At 40.2% G+C, this 15008-nt stretch overlaps 1 protein-coding gene across 5 annotated transcripts in view; it reads left to right on the top strand.

Moving 5' to 3' along the window:
* Positions 1-15008, top strand: part of celsr1a (cadherin EGF LAG seven-pass G-type receptor 1a) — a 103358-nt gene that overhangs the window by 4609 nt on the left and 83741 nt on the right. The window lies entirely within an intron of this gene.

Genomic DNA, 15008 nt, shown 5'->3' with positions numbered 1-15008 from the left:
AGGCAGGATAAATCTAATAACCTGACAGAATGACTACCCTGTCACCTACCTGACAGGTGGTTGCCCAACCATCTTTCTTTCTTTCTTTCTTATTCCTTTCTCACCCTCCCTCCTCTATGCTGGTTATTCTCTCAAAGCACATTAAGCCTGAAAATGGGCAAACAGCCCAACACAGCTAGATCTCTTCAGCTCTCCAGTTCTCTGTGTCACCCTATCATCTCTCCAAGCTTAAGAATGCCAGCATATCTCACATACAGTAGGAATACAAATGAGCTCCTATGGACCAGGCTGCACCAGGGCAAACCCACATTCCCAGTCCATAAGTCAAATCAAGTTTGTGGTTATTTTAAGGCTTGGGATCATTAAGACGGTTATTATTATGTTGTTCATGACTTTGCACGCAAGAAAATCCTTTTTTTTCTTTCCCCTTTTTGTAAATGAGCTACTTTGGGCAACTTGAATATCTTTCTTTGATCATTTTCGCCAGTGTTTTTCCCTCTCTCTGGGCTAGTGACAGAAACACTGATGGGATAATGAAGCAGTTCCATAGCTGGACTTAAACCTGCATTGTAACAAGTTAATGCTACACACTGTGGTTCATCAGGCATTTGAAGGCTTTCAGCAGATGTCTCCCCTTTTTTCTCTAACAATGTTTTTGCTGAAGGACTTGCGCCTTTCCTTTTTTCTTGGACAAAAGACAGACTGTCCCTTTCTAAATGCTTTATAGCAGTTATAGATGACCTGCAGAGCATCTGAGGGGGCAATGACTGACCACAATAGTTACTGGCCTTATAGCCCTCAATCATTGCCTCTGCATTCATGTTTGTCAATAACAGCTGACAGCTCTTGCAGTATCCTTGACAACAGTGACCTCATGATGGTCCCAAATGGGGGTGGATCTCTTCATTAGTTGTAGCCCTGCGCGCACACACACACACACACACACACACACACACACACACACACACACACACACACACACACACACACACACACACACACACGGAAGAAGAAGAACAGCTCCAAACTACCCTTTCCGGGTGGTTCAACCTGTGTTAGGTAACCATTACGGCTGATGTCTTGACCTTTTAACCTCAGGTTTCTTGGGAGAGGAAAGCCTGGGGGGATTGGTAAACTAACAACACCCTTAACAAGCACAAGACTCTGGTTGCGTCTCTGACTCTCTTGAATTTAATCACTCTCCGGCTCCCTTTGACTCCTGTATTCTCTTTAGTAGTATGTAGTTTAATTGTGTGGTTATTGTTTGACCTCTTCTCTGTCAGCGTCTCATGTAGAGGCATTCACTGGTTTGCTAGGTTCTCAGGATTTGAGGCCCCGACCCGGGACCCTCTCCCATCTCCTGAGATACACTTGCTTAACATACTCTGCTAGCCACAACACTGTTCTATCTGTCATTTTTCTCTCTCCCCCTCCACTTGTGTATGTGTGTGTGAGATGGTACGTTAGTGGTGTGATAGCTAAGGGCTGTGTGTTCTCACTGTAATAGCTCTTATCTGAGCTTGTTAAATTTCACTTAAAACCTTTGGAGTTTTCACTCTGTTTTCTAAAAGATGAGTATCTGTCAATTTCTTCTGACTGCTTTGAGTGTCACAGAGTCAAATAGGTACAATATTTAAGTGCACATCCCTCCTTTCTTTAAATACTTTAGTTTCTTATCTAACCTACTTCAACAGGTGTAGTTAACTTCTACGTTACTTAGCCCTAGCCAGTCAGTGTCAGACTTGTGATTTCTCGCAAATCAAAAGCAAACCTGCAGTGCTGCACAGGAAACACTTCAATTGCAATTTTAACAGTTTGTTACTGCCATTACTACATATTAAGACTCTCAAACCAGTTGGTGGATTGCCAGAACTGACAGTCAGACACACCATCTGAAGCCAAAATGTACCAGCATTTGGCTGGCTTGTATTGTTAATAAGCCTTGGCTGCCAGCAATCTAGATAATTAGTGATTTCCTAAAGTGGTGATGAAAAGCAAGGCTTAAATTTAATCATACCTGAATGGACCTTTGACCTTGGGGAGAATTTGTCTGGACAGAAATCTAAATTGATCCCAAGGAACCAATCTGAGCTGATGAAGATCATGGCTACTGCATTAATTGTCAAAGTGCCGATTTCAAGAGATAAAAAAAGGAACAGTATGTTAATTGTGACACAGGAAAGATTCAGTGTGCTTACGCCTCTTTCTTTCATGTGTCTTTCAGGGCAGGAAAGGTGTTTATCAGCAGTGTCACTGCTACTAGCTGAGGCAGCCATGTAGCCACTGCATTCTAGCTGTTTTCTGCTTCCTAATATGCAAACACCATCAGCTAATGTGCTCTTGAGATTTGTTTTTGTTTTTTTGAGGAAACATCTACCTGATAGGTGGGGTTTAAACAGCAAATGTTAAAGCTTGCACGAACTGGCTATAGGTGGAGTTGTCTTATATCACTCAGTGATACTGCATAGCAGATTGTTACCTAAACGATTAGGAATGATTGATGCTAAATCATCTTTTTCCACCCTAGCTCTGATCTTATTCCTTACCCTGGGTGAGTGGGACGGCATGCCACTGCATGCACTCACAACGCACAACCCCCCACCACCCTCTTCCTCCCCCTCTTTTCCCCCAAGGGGGTTTTGCTGAGCTTCCCTGCCTTTGCTTTGGCTCTTAATCCAGATCAAGGAGCTGCATAGCTCAGCTTTTTAACATTTCTGTTCTCATTTGCCCCCCAATACACACTTTCTCTGCTTTCTCTCACTCTCCCATCTCCCAGTACACATAATTAGATTTCTACTGTGACACAAGAACTTTAGCTTTTTGCTTATTTGAAATCCAAGCTGAGATAAAAATGCAATCCCCTAATGTACTCACTAAACTTCAACAGACAGACCACTTAAAGGATTCCTGTGAAAACCACAGCTTTAAAATTTATAAGGAAAGAAAAGTGTGATTGACCCTTCATTATGAGGCACAATTACACTTGTGCAATACACTGTCGAGTATTGGGTGTGATACATTGCACTCTGTATGAATTTTGTAGCTTTTCATTCATACTCTTGAGCCACATCATTAACTGATCCAGCAAGAAATCTTCCTCTGTTCTTTCTTCACCGCATGTCCTTGGCATTCTTTGGTTTCAAATCATTATTTGGCCCTGAAATATTGCGTCGCACATGTCGTGGAGAACACGAGAACGCATATTGGGAAAGACAAATTACTCCCTGTGTGAGTCAAGTAACAAACCCCTTCCCGGCACCCTTCTATTCCCATTTTCCTATATTTTTTCAAGTAACTGCCATATGTGCTGACAAGAGAAATCTGACTCCTCACTGGAGGAAAGGTGTAGCGTGGTGAACAGACAGGGAAGCCATGTGACTCACCTGTTAGATCAAAGCAGGACATGGGGTTTACATACATACACTCCGTCGTTATAAATGACCCTTTACTCTTCTACAAGACTTATGACCTCAACCGGATGGATGGAACAGAATGAGAAAGGAGTCATAGGAAAAATGAGTGCGTTCAGAAGAGAGATGTTGTTGGTGTAGCTTTTAGTGTGTATACTGGTGTGGCATAGCAGTCTAAAATTCACCATCTGTGATTTCTCACAATAAAAACCTTCATTAAAGCTACTTGTGTGGATATTTTCCATAGTTATCTTCTTTTTGCAAAGAAGTCTGTAACATGTCCAAGGTTAAATCAATGTCAACAGATTAAATAGTGCTCCAACTTTAATCACAGTGTGTATGTGTGTATGTAAAGTCTACTTGGATGGAGCCTGTGTGCCTCAGCCCTGTCGGCAGCAGCTCATATGTTTTCCTGCAGTATGGGTGTGAGATATGCTGGCATTCCCAGGCCTGGCACTCTCAGTAACTGATATCAGGAGATCCCATTCATTCCTAAGATATCACACACTCTGCTAGTTTTCAACTTTGCCCCTCACCACATTCCCCTCTGTCTCCTCCCTCCTTCTTCTATCTCACTGTTATTTCCTATCACCCTTGGTCTCATTGTCTTCCCTTGTATCTTCTCAGTCATCTCTTTGTACTTTTCTTTGTACTTTTTTTTTACCATGTGCTTGGAGAGTGTTGCTGTCCTTCCACGTGGCTGTCTAGGCTAAATCTGTCCTGATTGGTTACAGAAACTTATTAGATTATTGTGCTTCTCGCTTTCTGTCTTGCATGCCTCTCTGCCTCTGTGGGCTGCTCTTGTCAGTTTGCCTGTCCGTCTTTTTTGCATTTATGAGTATATCTGCATACTTGGCTGGGCACTCTCCTATCAGTGGGTCCAGTAGGTTTTTTAGCCATGCTAGTCGCTCAAGGGATGGCAGTGTCGGTCTGTTCGTCCACAATATTGGTGTTGAGTCAAACCTAATGTACAGTGTTTTTCATGCATCCGTAACATTAACATCCATAAAATATGGCCATATGTTGTGAGTTAGACTGTTAAATAAGAATTTAAAACATAACTTCTTCAGTTGAATAATTTCATTAATAACAAAAAACCTTGCCTTTTTCCAAATGAGGAAATTGTTAAATAGCATGTCTCTGAAATCAATTTTAAAGAAATACTTTGACATTTTTTGTAATGCTTCGATTTGCTTTCATGCCAAGAGTTGAAGTTAGTTAACATATTACTCACTATCATATTACTAACATGTTGCTCACATATCTGTCTGTTCAGAATGAAATTACAGCCGCAAGCCAGTTAGCTTAGCTTAGTTTAGCATAAAGACTGAACTTCATTATGTGTCGTTATTCTCTGTCGTTATTCTCATTGTTGGTATATCTAAGTGTAAAAACGACAAGTTGCAAATATTTTTCCTTTCGATAGAGCCAGGCTAGCTGTTTCCACCCTGTTTGCTGTCTGTATGCTAAGCTAAGCTAACCAGCTATATTTTGTATAGACATGAGAGTAGTATCGTTCTTCTCATTGAAATCTCGGCAAGTGAGACTATTCCTTTTAAGACAATTTTGTTTTGCACATGAGCAGCACACAAAGTACAGTTTTACAGAACTTCTTGAGGCGAAAAACATACACTGCCAGCAAAATGTTTGTAGCATATTATATTTTAGCATTGAAAACCTAGTTGAACTACATGATGTTTCCTTGTCTGGAGGCAGGGAAAGAAGATTTAGCAGAGAACACTTGCAGGTGTAATGACAGTGTTTATGTCTGTTTGTGTGCTCAATGAGTGAGAAAGGAGTCACATTCATGCTTAATCTTGTACATCCACCCTGGGTCTGTTAGGTCTGTGTGTGTGTGTGTGTGTGTGTGTGTGTGTGTGTGTGTGTGTGTGTGTGTGTGTGTGTGTGTGTGTGTGCGTGTGCCTCCAGGCTGAAGTTTAGAGTCTGAGGCATAAATACCACGGGATCAGGAATGGTCACTGTTCGACTCCACTGATGTCTGAACGCTCAATTACAGGCTAGAGAGAGGAGGGACGTTTAAGGATCTAAGATTCTGTTTTTGCCGTCACTGCCTGTGAGAAGCATTATGGCCACACAGTGACTGTGGCCACACAGGTTAGGTTCTGCTCCCAATTCTCCCAAGAGAGATGGTTCCCTTTAATTTGTGTGAAATATGAATGAAAAATTACTTAGTTTGACGAAAAAGATTTCATATTATACCCAGGAGAGGAGGGTAGTTTTTTACACTTAACTTTTTTTTTACACTTAGTTGGACATCTAAATCTGCCATATCTGTCCACCGTTTGCTACTTGAGCCATCTTTCCTCCCACACACTTAATCCATGCACTGCTGTCTTGAGATCAGTGTTTTGTTTCAGCAGGAAATCTCTTTAAGCATCGCACTCGTGTCTGTCACTGGCTGGAAAGTGAGCTAGAAAATGTGTTGTCCTCCATTCATGCCAGTGTGTTTGCTTTCGGGATTTCAAAGAGGCGTTGTTTGTTTGCAAACACCTACGCCTTAGGCACAGATTGAACGAAGTGAAGGATAAAAGTGGGGGTATTTGGAGGGGGGTTGTACCTTTGTTTATCTGTGTGATGTGTGATCGTACCTGGGTTTTTAAAAAAATTTTTTTTTTACAAATTTGAAATTAATTGTGTTTTTAATGTGTGAGCGAGTGCGGTTGCTGTGTAATGACTTTCATTCAATTTGACATACAGATTACACACACACCCCTTTTCCCTCCCTTCCCTCATACACACACACACACACACACACACACAAAAACACAGCCAGGGTTATCTCTCGTTTACATGCTCCATGACAGTAATTTCACAACTCAAACTCCTATAGGTTTTGGTTGGTGGAGGGGTCGTATTTGATTGTAAACTGACACACCTCTCTAAGTCTCTTGTTCTTATTCATTCTCTCACACTCGGACGACACAATACTCTTCTTTGTCTCCCTCATCGAGGAGGCAGGGGAAGCATCGTGGCTCACTAGCAGCTCACGAGTGTGACATTACAGGCGTCATGATGGCATGACCAGCTGCAGGAATGTTAAGTGGTGATGGTGGAGGTTGGGTTGGGTGGGGGATGAGGGTGTATATTTGCAGTATTTAGCCTGAGCAAATGACAATAACAAGTAAAGTAAATAACAAGTGTGACAGTGAAGGGGAAGGAGGCAAAAGAAAAGGAGAGAGGGGGGAAGACAGGGAGACAGTTGAAGCCTCCTTTCACTGGTTGTGTGTTAAGCAGGGTTCACACCACAAGGCTTCATGCTCAGTTACTAATTTCGGCTCATATCTAATTTGGTGGGATGGGTTTTATAATACCTGTAGGAACGTGCACAATGAACTGAGAGGGAAACCTAAAGATGCAGAGTTAGCAGAGTAATAATAACAAAGACTTCATGTCAGGATCCGTATTCATTTCCTGTTTTATTTTGAAGTCTTGGTTCTGTTGTGTTACTGTTTGTTTTACTTCCTGGTTTTGCCCGCCTATTTTGATTACTGTCTCCACCTTAATGTCTTTCACCTGTGTCTTGTTTCCTGTGTATTTAAACCCCGCCTCATTTCTCATGCCTTGCCAGATTGTCTTTGTTACCCTTGTGTTCAAGCTCTCTCGCATTTAGTCCTGATTGATTCACTGTGTACGATCTGTTTTTCCGGTATTTTTGTGACCCTCGATTCTGCCTGTTCCTGATCTGCCTTGCTGCCTGGTTTAACTGACTCCTGGTATTTTGACCTCTGCTACGTCTCTCGGATTAAAGATTTGGATTTTGGACATTGCACTTCTGCCTGACTCTCTCTCTCTTGCACTTGGATCCACACACACCTGCCCTTACACTTCATCTTTTTATACCTGTTTGTTTCATTCTAAACACGTCTCTGTTTCTCTGCTTTTGGCTTTGTCTCTTTTGTTGTGTCTTCTTGTCCTCCATACTAACCCTGGCTCAGGTGATCTGCTCTGGTGCCAAGCTATGACAGCACCCATTGTTGGATGAGTGACTGATGGCTATGTTTTCTCTGCATAAGCTGTTAGCTACATGTACCCTGTTTCTAGTATCCTTCTGCTCAGACTTGGAGCCTAACAGAATTCAATGTGCAAGCATCCGGTAATTATCACTTGTTGTTGGCCGCTGTTGTTGCTGCTTAGCAGAAATGACATAGTCTAGCTTTAAAACAACAGGAACAATTAAACATTTTACGGAATATGCTTTTAACTCTCTTGCTAAGAGTTAGATGAGATCATCAATACCAATCTCATCTGTCTGGTAAATATAAAGCTACAGCCGGCAGATGGCTAGTTTAGCTTATCTTCCTCACGTCCCGTCATCACTGTACGGTTGCCAGACACTAGAAGTGTGGCAAATAACCCCCCGTGAAACCACAACTTGTCCTTTTTATGCTTAGGTTTTGTATGCATTAAACAAATGAGATATAACATGTTAATTAGTGAGCTTTAACTGTTCATGTAAGATGATTTAGTTACCTTGCGGACAGAGCCAAACTAGCCGTTTCCCCCTGTTTCCAGTCTTTGAAATGTGTGAGTCTATGAAAGTGGTCTGATCTAACTTTTAGCAAGAAATTTGATAAGCATATTTCCCTAAAGGTTTAACTATGTCTCTGACACTGACCAAGACATTTTAGCTAGCCTTTCTTTGACTCTGTATCTAAATCTTTTGGACAAAACTGACCTCTGGACCTATTTAATTTTATTAACATTTGCCAGACAAGCCACCCTTTATACAGCGACTTACTTTATTAGTTCTTTGATGTTTTTATTATTGACGATTTAAAGTAGTTTTAGAAATTTTGAGAGGACAAGAAGTTGGAAAAAGAAAGGATGACAGAAGATAGTAGCAATGACTAAAAATCTCTACCTCCTCCCCATCATAAACCCTACTTCTGTTTTCAAAGTTCAAACACTTCAGTGTGTATTCAATCACGTCTGTTCAAATCCTGCCCTACGTTACTACTGTGCTATGCACTGTAACTTCATGTTAGCCATTACTAAGGAATAACCCTTGCTCTCTGTGTAATAGTCCTATGTGCAATGCATTGGGCTATGATTTTCACAACTATTAAGACTTGGCATTGGCTTTGACAATTCAGTTATTAGGATGAAATGTCAAACGGCTTAAATGGATTGAGGTCACTGGCACAAACAGACCAATAACTGTTTAACGTTAAAGTCCCATTTCTCAATCCAGAGCTAAGACAAAACTTGCCTTTCTGCAGAAATTTAGTTTTTGATACATGATAAATGACACTGTATCATAGTGAAAAATTAGTAATAAAGTTATTCCAAGCTCTTCGTAATAAACACCACGTTAAAAGCAGAGCAGGAAAGATTTTGAGTTAGAGTTGGGTTAAACATCTGTAACAGCTTTCCTGAAATGACACCTTCCCATAATTGCCCTTCCCTAAAAAACTCCTTGATTGGGGCTTTAACGCTGATCATCTGCGAGGGTTGATCTTGGACTCCATACAAAGACTTCATGCTAGATTGTGTTCACAGAGGTATCAGCTTTAGTCATTCCGTCCTCAGCCAGAGAAGGAGCTGGTGACAGGTGTAATCTTGACAGTTAATAGTTTGTGTGTGGGAAATGGTTTATTCATGCTTGGCTCTCAAATTGTTGTCCCTTTTTTGTCTTGATGTCTGTCAAACAGTACTTAGCATTCTCAAAATGTTATCTTTTGATTAAATCGCTCTTGCTGGCGAGTTAATCACGTTGGCATATTGTTCTTAGTGCCTAAGTACAGCCTCACAGAGCTGCTAGCATAGTTCTAGATTTTTATTTGCTGAAAGGATGTTACTTACCTACTGTTAAATCAACGTCTGAATTGTTTGTGGCTAGCAACCCTATCTTTCAATTTAGATCTTGATCAAGACACTTTGATAAACTATATATTAGAAAATATTTATGTTTTATGACTTTTGTGACTGTTGATTCCAAGAAGGATAAAATTGTTCCTTCTTGGGGGGGTCAAGCGCAGTAGGATATAATATATTGCTCACAGGCACTTCAGTGGCCTGGATGTTTACTTTGATGAAGGGTTTTGAATCCCGACTGAGAGGAGGAACTGATTTTGGGAATACCTCTACCCCTTCTTTTTCCAGTATGTAAGTCACAGACAACTACTGTCATCATGGGTGTCACCTTACAACCTCCTGACAGCTTCTGTTCCGCTCTGACTGCACCTTTCTCTTGTCAGGTTTAAGGGGAAACACACATGTGAAGATACACTTAAATATTAACACAAAGCAAAAATTTATTTGTGAATGCACCTGCAACAATTGGCCTATACCCTACACTCTTAACTCTTAAGAGTAGGGTAGCACCACAGTGATAGCAGGCAAAGCATACACCACACCCTGGGCCATACTTGGCTCCTACTGTCGGAGCGGCTTAGGCCTCTGTAAGCATTTCAAAGGAACAGACTAAGACATGCGGATTGAAGCTTTGTATGTTTTCTCCAACCCTCCAGGCCTCGTCTTTTAACAGAGGTTGAGAGACACAGATACATGGATGTAGACAGAGGGAGCTCCAAGGTGTAGTGGGTGTGCTCTGCCTTTTGATGGGGTGTCAGGATGCTCCTTTTGAACTCAGACATCCTCCTGTTACATTTTAGATAGGATGACTCATGCACATACAGAAAAACACATATAAACTGTACAGAAGCATGCAATTGCACTCTCACATGCACACACAGGTATAGTCGCCCCTCTCTGTCACACATGATCCAGATCATAGACCAGTTGTGGACTTTGCTGTGGCCAACCTCTTCCCCTGGAGTGTTAAGGCCAAGTTTCACACAAAGATCACTTCCACCTTTCATATGGAACACAAAAACTGCGTCACCCTCCCAAAATGTCTTTAGTTACATGTGTATCAAAGTAGAGGCTACTTTATCCTTCAGGAAAAGTTTTTAAACATCAACTTAAAAAAGTAGTCTAAAATTTCCGGTGAATTTTTTCTGGGGCTTCTTGTCACATTAATATAAAACTAAGCAGAATTTTTATGAAGCACATTTATATCTATTTTTACTGTTTGTATTTTGAGTTTTTACATGAAAAATCCCGCTTTTATTGTTTGATTGATTGTGTTGTAAATGTTCTTCATTTGTAATTTCACTACTATAAGTGTGTGCTCTTGAGTTTACATGCTAGTGTTCACCTAAAGGGCTGAGCCATATATAAACATATGATAAATTGTTTAAGCAGATATAAGGACAATGTTTTTTAATGTACAGTAGTTTTAATCATAACTCCTCCTATGCGGACATATTTTATAAATTACAACTGTGTTAAAATGCTCTTATATGCTTACAACTACATTATAGTGTGTTATAAACCATTTATTAAATGTTTATATACTGCTTATAAATGGTAATTAGGGATTACAATAAAGTTCAATACAAATTGCTTGAAATAATGGTAAAAAATTAAGCAAAGCAGCATGATTTCCTGCCTTTTTCACATACATAAGGTTTTAGAGTGTTTAATTGATTAAGATAATTTTGGTCCACAATAATCCAAATACTCCTACCAGTCTCTCTTATTTGTTAATGGTAATTAACTTAGGAAATGTAGCACTTGCAGTCAGTATACAGTTAGGTATATAAGTATTTGGACAGTGACACCATTTTTGTAATTTTGCCTATGTACACCACCACAATGGGTTTGAAATGAAGCCACCAAGATCTGATTGAAGTTTAGACTTTCAGCTTCAGTTCAAGGGGTTCAACAAAAATTTTATACTTGACCCCTCATTTTCAGAGGCTAAAAAAGTAATTGGACAGACCAACATATATATATATTGCTATAAATATAAGGATTATTTTTTAAAAAGTGGATCAAAATCCTTTGCAGTCAATGACTGCCTGAAGTCTGGAACCAAATGACATCACCAAATGCAGAGTTTCCTCCCATGAGATGCTTTGCCAGGGCTTTACTGCAGCCGTCTTTCTTGCTGCTTGTTTGGGGTCATTCTTTCTTCAGTTTTGTGTTTTTTTTAGTCAGTGAAAAGCATGCTCAGAGTTGAGGTCAGATTACTGACTTGGCCATGGAAGAATATTCCATTTCTTTGCCTTGCGAAGTTCTTGGATTACTTTAGCAGTATGTTTTGGTTCATTATCCATCCATGAAGCACTGTCAGTGTTGTAGCATTTGGCTAATTATGAGCAGATAGTATAGCCCTGTACACTTCAGAATTAGTCCTGTTACTTCTCTCAGCTGTCACATCATTAATAAACAACAGTACATGCCTATGCCATAACACTGGCTTCACCATGATTGACAGATGATGTGGTATGCTTTAGATCATGACCCATTCTTTTCCTTCTCCATACTCTTCTCCTCCCATCATTCTGGTACAAGTTAATCTTGGTTTCACCTTTCCAAAAAATATTGTTCCAGAACTGGACAGGCTTTTTTAGATGTTTTCTTGCAAAGTCTAATCTGGCCTTACCAGTGGTTTGCACCTTGTGGTTAACCCTCTATGTTTACATTCATGAAGTCATCTCTTGATTGTAGACTTTGACAGTTATGAGCCTAGCTCTTTAAGGGCGTTCTTAACCTGGCTAGATGTTGTAAAGGGTTTTTCTTCACCAAGGAAAGAATTTTGCGATCATCCACTTTAGTTGTCTTCTTTGGTCTACCAGGCCTTTTGGTGTTGCTGAGCTCACAGTGCATTCCTTCTTTTTAAAGAATGTAACAAATTGTTGATTTGGCCACTCCTCAAGTTTCTGCTATCTATCTGATAGGTTTGTTTTGTTTTTTCATTCTAATAATGTCCTCCTTCATTAGCAGCGACACCTATAACACCTCTTTGGATAGCATATTGAGAGTTCCCATGTGTCAGTCAATTGTCCAATTTCTTATGAGCCTCTGAAAATGAGGGACCACGTAGAAAAATAAACAGTTGATGCAATGTTTTTGTTGAACCCCTTGAATTAAAGCTGAAGTTTACACTTCAATCACATCCTGGTGGCTTCATTTCAAATCTGTTGTGGTGGCAAAATTACAAAAATTGTGTCACTGTCCCAATACTTATGGACCCAACTCTATATAAAAGTGGAAGTGATGCCGTTCTTATCTATATGAGTATTAGATGTTCAGGTGCACTCCTGACACCTCTGTTATGGAGCAGTACTAGGATCCACAATGCTCCTCTCTGTTTGTGTTCATTGCATGTTTGAAAATGACATACGTGCTGCCCCTTATCAAATTACAGCCTTGGTTACAGTGAAAAGCTGTTTGTCTGTATGAGCTGTCTGTCTCTGTGTGTGTGTGTGTGTGTGTGTGTGTGTGTGTGTGTGTGTGTGTGTGTGTGTGTGTGTGTGTGTGTGTGTGTGTGTGTGTGTGTGTGTGTGTGTGTGTGTGTTCGTGTGTGTGTGTGTGTGTGTGTGTGTGTGTGTTCGTGTGTGTGTAGTACAGAGGGTGCCCTTGCATCAAGTGAATGCCAAGATCAGCTTCTACTGTTTCTGCAGTGATAAGATGTCCACTGCGAACAGTTTCTGATTTCTTAGAAACTTAAAAATAGGCAAAAGATGCCACTGTGCGGCCCACTTTAGCAAACTAAACTTCTGTGACCTGAGTGACCTCCACTTGACTTCACCTCTGTTCTTTTTTTTCCCCTTCCATTTTGTGTCAATACTGACGCACTGCAACAAAGTAGGGTGTTAGCCAGCGCTAACACACTGACTAGCTGCTGAGTATTTACCCCTACACTTTGCTCAGGATCCTCTAAAATAAATTTCCAGAATAGATGTAGACTTCGAGGCCATAATGTAGCTGTCAGTTCTTAATAGACTCATTACAGTTTTTTTTATGCTTGTAGATGAAATGCGGTTGCCACTCACAACTGCAATAAGGCGGACAGGCAGAAGTAGTTTTAAGAAAGAGTTGTGTAGTTTTTGCAGCGACTGGTAAGGTTCAGTAATATTTGTCAGTATATAGACAAAAATTACATTTTAGCCTCATGATGGTGAAGTAATAGAATACCATATTTCCTATTTATTTTAAGTCAATTATGAAGCAAAGATATCATTCAAGATTATATCCTCTGTTCCATATCTGCTGTCTGTCAGGTCAGTAAAATGCCTGATGTGGCAGTGCAGGTTCAGGGGTCATGATCTTTGACTATGGTCATTTCACCTTTGGCCCCCAGGAGGTCACACAGACAAAGTAGAGGGTCTAGACTGTAGCACCTGAGGGCAGTGGCTTTAAACATAGGTCTTATCTGAGAGAACATCCACTTATTGCAGGGTCACCTGGACTGTTACTCTGTCTTACAGTCTGTGTATCACAGATAATGTAAGTCTTTTTTGGGAAACAAGAAGAGAGGCATTATCCCTTTTCCGACATGGAATAAGTAACATCACTTTTAAAGTGATTTTTTTTGTCACTCAGACATGGGTGTTACATAAATGATCCTTACAGCTTTATACAGATGTAACAGGATTTTGACTTAAAGAGTCGCAATGCTCGCACAATATTTGGTACCTGGTGTGCCAGAAGTAATAGTACTGCTGGAGAACAGCTGTGTGTTGAAAAGTTTAATGATATTGTTGTTGAAGTCTTAATTAACGACCATTGCTCCATTTTCTCACAGTGAATCCACTAACACATTTTCTTATCAGTTTCGTCATTTATTAGAGAGCAAATTCTGCTGCCTGTTTCACAATGTTTGACAATTTACAACCACAGAATGATAAAACCTGTTTGCTCACATACTGAATAGAGCTTTTCTGGATATTCCTAATTTTCTCAATGCATTTGATGTGAATGAAAATAAACTTTGATATGTAAAATTGCCATCACATTTACTGTAGAGGTGCATGTGAGAAGAGGCTGAAGACAGAGAAACAACAAAGACATATGTAGTAATGGGTGCCTCCTTTTGCTTTTACATTCAATTAAGTCTTGGTGTATGTGTGTTTGATTGATTCAGAACTGTGTGCAGAGTGTGTACTATCTTCCACTCTCAAGGCTAGTATTTGCCCAAGCCAACAGCACTGCTATTGACTCACTCTGTAGTCACAAATGATCATTAGTTGTGCTATAATTTCACTTATAATTGTTCTTTTTTTTTCAAACAAATCACTTTATAGTCAGACACACAGTTATCATTCTTTATTGTATATGATTGTAATTGCTGTGTTCATGGATTACACATTTAAATTCCGACCTTACTAGAACAGTTAATGGTGGGACCAAAATAATCATTTACACTTTAGAATAATGATTTAAAGGTTTGTGTCTCAGTGAAACTGTGCAGCAGAGAAAGGTGGTTAAGCCAAAGCAGGTAGACAAATCACATGTCAGACTGAGGTTACCACACCCAGGGTTCAGACAAACAAAAGTTCACAGTGCTGACATTCAATAGTCAGGCTTTCATTTGCATTTTATCTTCCTGCACACAATCCTATCCTCAATCACTTTTCTGTATTGGGATACAGTACCCTTGGTTTGGTTTAACATGTCAGAAGTGTGAATTTGTTTCTGCCTTTAAATGCAGATTGCCTTTCGACAGCCAGTCCTGCCCCAGCTAGTAACTTTGTGTTGTAGGTGTGAAGTGATTGTCTTAGCATG

The sequence above is a fragment of the Xiphias gladius genome, chromosome 2 (assembly GCF_016859285.1).
Source record: "Xiphias gladius isolate SHS-SW01 ecotype Sanya breed wild chromosome 2, ASM1685928v1, whole genome shotgun sequence".
Taxonomy (NCBI): Eukaryota; Metazoa; Chordata; class Actinopteri; order Istiophoriformes; family Xiphiidae; genus Xiphias; species Xiphias gladius.
This window is presented reverse-complemented; position numbering and strand designations above follow the sequence as displayed.